The sequence below is a fragment of the Aythya marila genome (assembly GCF_965140915.1).
Source record: "Aythya marila genome assembly, chromosome: 1".
In the NCBI taxonomy this organism is placed as follows: domain Eukaryota; kingdom Metazoa; phylum Chordata; class Aves; order Anseriformes; family Anatidae; genus Aythya; species Aythya marila.
The window spans coordinates 201,137,735-201,143,734 of NC_139042.1; positions in this window are offsets into that span (position 1 = coordinate 201,137,735).

Below are 6,000 nucleotides of genomic sequence, written 5' to 3' on the forward strand. Positions count from 1 at the left end.
CCTTTCCTGAGCCTCTGTCCTGAATGAGGTAAGGGTTTTGTGTGCCTCGTTACATGGTGCCACCCATAACAGCTCCATTACACACACGCTCTATCTGTACTCTTATTACTAATATATCATCATGCTGGCAGGAATTTATTTATAGAAGGTAGTCATTTGTGCAAGGCCACGACAGCCATCAGATTAACAATTCGATTCACATTCCACACCATTGTAAAAAATTCAAGCCACTATCAGGAGGGGACTTTGAACAGCTCTTGCAGAAATCATTATTTCTTGCTCATGCTGTGGTGGCAGAATTATTTCTAGAGCCAAAAGTCCTTTGAAGTACGGAAGAAGGAAGTGTTTCAAAGAGAGGTGACCCTAACAAAAATAAGTGGTGTGACAGAAGTGGAAAGGGGGAGCTGTGTGATTTAGGGCAGTGCGGGTTGGGAAATGGTGGCACCATGGCCAGTCTGCAGCTCTGTATTGAGCGTCATCCAGGGCCACAGGAGTGGTGTCTGGGAGAACAGCAGGTGGTTGGGATCCCAGAAAGAGATTCCCCTTACGTAATTTTGGTTAAGTTAAAGTTGGCATCTCTAATCTAAACTGTTCTTTCTACAGTCAAGAGAGATGGTGTGTCTCCAGTGGTCTACGACAGGCTGGACAAACCACATTGTGAGGAAACATCTCCAGTGGACAGAGTAATGGCAAAGCTTGACCAAAGTCCTACCTGTCCTTCTTGACCGGAGGACTACTTTATAGCTTGCTAATGTTAGGTTAGATGAATCCCAGCTCTATTTTTTATTGATTCTGCCAATGACTTGGTATGGGATCATAGGCTATGACTATCCCCTGCAACATTTGTTACACAACATGACAGGGGAGGAAAGTGCTTCATTTTGTAAAGGAGTGATGTGGGAGTTGTGTCTACTCCATATAGCATGTAGACCCTGGTTAACGAAAACATCTTTGGGAAACGCATTTAATTGGACAATGTACTTAAATGCAAGCATGTACTTTACTGATTTCCTGTGTGGGAACATCAATGAACAGATGCAAAGTGCTTTACTATTCATCAGTGTGGGATGTTAGATAACGTCAGTGTGTTATTCTGACAGCATTATGTGTAAGTACATGCTAACTCTCCCTGCTAAAGAGCTAAAGCTCTCTTTGCTGAGTAGGAGATCACCTTGAGGATGATCACCGAGTCCCAGAGCTTTGCCAGTTCCACAATGTTATTTTCTCTATTTCTTGATTTACCCTCAGCACCTTTTGATAGCAGGTCTAGCCTCACATTAAAAATGTGCTCTGTCTACATTTTTCTACCCCAGGTGTGTCCGAAAGACTTTTTTGTCCTTTTGATCATCGTTTGTATGTTTTTTCTTCTTTCCTCGTTCTTCAGTGTTATTGACTACTAATCCTGGAACTAACTTTATTCTGGGGAGCAGCTGTGTGTTGACACATTCTGTCCTGAAGGTGGGGAAATTTATTGTGCACAGTTCCAAGTACACAGCCTATTACTGTGTATTATGGAGAACTTCCCTCCTCTGCAGTACGGAAACTTGTTATACCAGTTTAAAGATATGTCAAGTATGCATCTCCTTCCTCAAACATTAATCATTAATTAGCATGTGATACTGACATTTCTGGTTGCTACTTAATAAAGCAAGACAGTATTTTATGTGCATTTCTAAATTATATCTTACTCCAGCATCAACAGCACAGCACCCAACTGCCAGTGTCAGGACAATCCTATGTATGAGAAGCCCATTTGACAGCCCGTCTGGAAATGTTGCCAGAACCAGAGCCACTGGATCAAGCTAATGTTTGCAAAACTCCTCTTGGCAATTGAGCTCCTTTTCCTTGTGTTATGGATCAAAATTCAAGTTTGGCTTTTTTTTTTTTTTTTTTCTCACACAGAATGTGCTTTGTTATGTTTATTACTGCAAATAGCTGAGACTGGACACACTGAACTAAGGAACTGTGGTCAAAGAGGATCTTATTCACCTGTTTTGGATTTTCTTCACAAATAGTTTTAATCTTGGGTCTTTGTTTTCCTCTACAAATGACCTGGATTTAAAGAGCAGGACTGAGCAGTCAGAAAGAAAATGTAAAAAGGTGAAAAACTATTTGTTATTTATTTGAATTTATGTAGGCTTAGGAAGCTCTACAGTTAAAATTCAGGGCTCCATTATGCTAAGCATGGGATATAAAGTCAAAAACATCCCTGCTTTAGAAAGCTGGTAATTTAAATTTTGACTGCAAGGCAACACAAAACAAAAATAGGGAATAAATATGTAGTGGGATATAACTATTAAGTAAACCAGGTTTAGCTGAAGTAAAGTTTGAGTTACTTTTATGGTCATTGCAGTTGAGTTTCTGTTTGTGGTAACTGTGGTATTGTGGTTTGTTATTTGTACAGATTGGCAATTAGAAACCTCAGGACAAGATAGTGGCTTATCATACAAAGTAACAATACAAATACCATCTAGTTAGCATTCCTTGTTACTCATGTTTACAATCACTGATCCCACAGGAGATAAGCTTCACAACTCTTTTATACAACTTTTCCTAATGATTGGCCATGTCCTTGATTTCGGCAAGGCATTCCTGGCTAGTGCCCGGATTTGGTGCCCCAGCACACTTTCTTTTTCAGTGCCTAGCTGCCAGGATGGAATCCAAACAGCAAGATAAATTTACAGTGGTAAATTTGGGGATTTGTCTGTGAATCAGCAGCAGACTGACATCCCAGCCCAGATGTCACTGCTGCCTCAGTCGTGCCAGCTCAGTGGCTTTTGTGCACTTTTGTGGTCAGGTCTGGGTAGTGATCCAGATTAAAATTTTATTTTATTTTTTATTTGGGTAGGTGGGGAATCATTAAAAAAATATATATAATTTTGCATTTGGTTTAGAGCATAATTGGACAAAAATCCTTCAGGTTTAGGGAGACAAACAGCAACCTCTGAAACCAGATCCTCTGCCATGGGGATTGGGATGCGGAACTCCAGAAATGTTGATCCAGGGTGCAAAAGGACGAAAAAGCATGAACTTTCTCAAAAGATGGAAAGTCTGAAGTCCCATCCTTCTCTGAGCTGCAGAGAGCAACTCCCGTTCCTTCCCCAGGTGATCGGGGTATGTGTGTGTAAAGTGAGAGATGAGTTTGAATGGTCTGAAGGTTCAGGGACAACTGAGCCTCTTAGCCTGATGCTTCCTAGACAAGGATCTGAGATACCATCACTAGCTGTAAAAATGGCCAAGATAGGATCTGGGAGAGCAGAGGCAGTCAGCATTTATTAGGCGTTCTCTAGGAATGCCTTTAGCAGTTAAAGGCATTCTTCTGGGAGTAAGCCAGAAGAATACCTGATTTTTGAGGGATGCTCTAGCTTAACTGGGAAAAAAACCTGAAGCTGCAGTGGCCAGTGCCATTCTGTACCTGCACAGAAGCAGAACTGGAGGCATTGAGAGTGTCCACAGGCCATTTCTTCTGCCTCTTCCATGTCACCCCCACTCCACCCCTGCTTCTTGACCCACTGTTTTTCTCCAGAGCTCCCTGTGCTGCCTTCTGGCTCCATCAAGCCATTCCCTTCTTGTCCCTCTTCCGTGCTGCTGGCTCCAGATACATTGAGCCTGATCTGATAGGCACACTAGTAAGTTGTCTAGTAAGTTGCACTTAATTTCTTTCCTTAGCTTCCTTTTGATGTTGGTGCATCACACTGGTGAGACGAGATTTGCAGGTATGAGGAGAAGTCGACGGAGGAAGGAGCTCCCCAGGGAGCTGTGCCATTCTTGGGGTTTGTTTGTAGTTCAGTGGGAGGGGAGAGAAAGGGGAGCTGGGGGTATTTTGGGAGTTCAGTACCCCGGTTGCACTTAAACTTCAATTTAGGCACTTAAATCCTTTATTGGTGTAGTTGTTAATCCTTCCCTTCAGCAGATCCTGCTCTTTGAGCAAATTCTTCCCTTTCCTATAGGCTTCTATTGCATTCATGCTGTAGAACAACCTGACAGCTGTTCTTTGATTTCTGATATTTAAAAAAATCTGTTTTCTGACATTTTCTGGTAGTTTGTTCTCCCATACCTCCCAATGAGGACAGACAGCTAGATATTTTCCAGAATCAGCAGATCTGAAATGGATGTGACTTACATTGGGGAATGGAAGAATATGCCACTGACCTGAGCTTAATATTAATCATGTTATTTCCAAAGGGGAGGAATGCAAATAAAATCAAAGAAATACATAGAATGATTTATTCTAAAAGAGCATAAAATGCATACACTCAGAAAAAAAAAAAAACTATATTTATTTATTTTTTTTTTAGATTCCTGTTCGGACTGCAAGTTAATTCTTCTAATGGCCCTCCATTGGCCCATAACACAAGTCTGGATGATCTTAATTCCAGTTCCCAAGGACAGAGTGTCCTGTGGCACGGTGAGCTGTGCTTTGCACTTGAGCTGTATTTTCTGTTTCAGCAGAACTGAATGATTTGTGGAGAAGGGCAGCACGGAGGGATTTCTCATGTTTGAGAGAAGTGCTTGTCATTGTTATCTGGGATGTTCTCTGACTGTTCTGGAAAGGGATTCTGACTGTTTTTTTTTTGGTAGGGCTGTGGGCTCTCCCCAGAGTTGACTTCAAAGTCAGGGGAGCAAATCCTGGTAATTTCATTAGGAGCTGAACTGGGCCTTTACTAGATCAAGAAAAGGGTTTAAATCTCTGTAACGGAATGTAAGTGGACTTTAGACATTTAAATTTCTTCTGCAATCCAAACAATCTCTACTTATCAGCCAACTAAACCTGCATCTGCCTTATCTCTGTAGGTGCCTGTCTGTTTGATCTGAAAGTTTGCTGGTTGCACATTCTGTCTGAGGTGAACAGAAAGTGTCAGCACAAACTTCACCTTGTTCAACATCATGGCTTGCAGGTTTTCCCTCCTCGGTGTAACTCAGGCTCAAAGTGCCCAAAATGTGTTCAGGGGTACGTGGTGTTATTTACTTCTGAACGGGGTTTCAACACACTGCACCTTCACAGAAATCAGGCTGGTGGATAACCTTTGTGGGTCAGAAAGTGAGAGCACAGATAAAAGCTTGTAATCAATACGTTACAGTAAGATGAAAGGAAGAAAGAGGGATGGAAATCCTCATCCCTAGACCTTCAAGGACAAATCGTGTGTTTTACATCACCATCAATGGATTAAAAAAAAAATTCCCCATCGTGGCAGTCCTCTAATACCTTGGGACAAGGCTATTAGGGGATAATCCTAGCCTAAAACACAACCCTCTGCTCAAGCATTGGTTCTCCTAATGCTGCAGGATACAATTACAGAACAAGGCCTGGAAACCACAGCCTTTGTTCTGCCTTATTGCTTAATTGTTTAATGAAGTATTCACTTCATCTAAGTGAGTGCTTTGTAATTTGGAAGTTGCATGCAGCTGGCAGTCGCAAGAAGCAAAGAACTGGCTTTTTTACAGAATAATTTGTTCTCTTGGTAAAAGAAGGAACCATTAAAGATATCTGGCTCTGATAGTAAATAACCTGAGAGATCTCCCCATAAAAGGGAAATCTCTTCCTTAAAAGTGAGGAAGGAAAGCATAATTCTTACTTTTTTTTTTTTTTTTTTCCTTTCCTCTTGCCCTTGTTGCTGTGCAAGGACAGATGGAAGCAGTGGTTTTACCATTAGGAACTGATCATGCCTAGCAGCTCAGTTCTTAAGGTCAAGACACTGCTGGGACTTGAACCTCTAACACTGGAATGGGAGAGACATTTCTGATCAAAAAAAAATCACAGGTAGGCATATCAAGATGGTTGCAATATTCAGGCCTGTATCAGTCACCATAAATAAACACAAAATAACATTTTTAAAAGTGTATTTTAAACTCTTTTATGTGTTTTAAAAGAAAAGCAGTAGCACAGTTCTGCTCTTGAAGATATCCCTATGCTCCAGCTCCCAAGGTCAGCAAAGACTTCATTTCCCTACTGGCTACTGCTAAGCACCTCCCAACACTTCAGGTGTTTTAGATCACTCT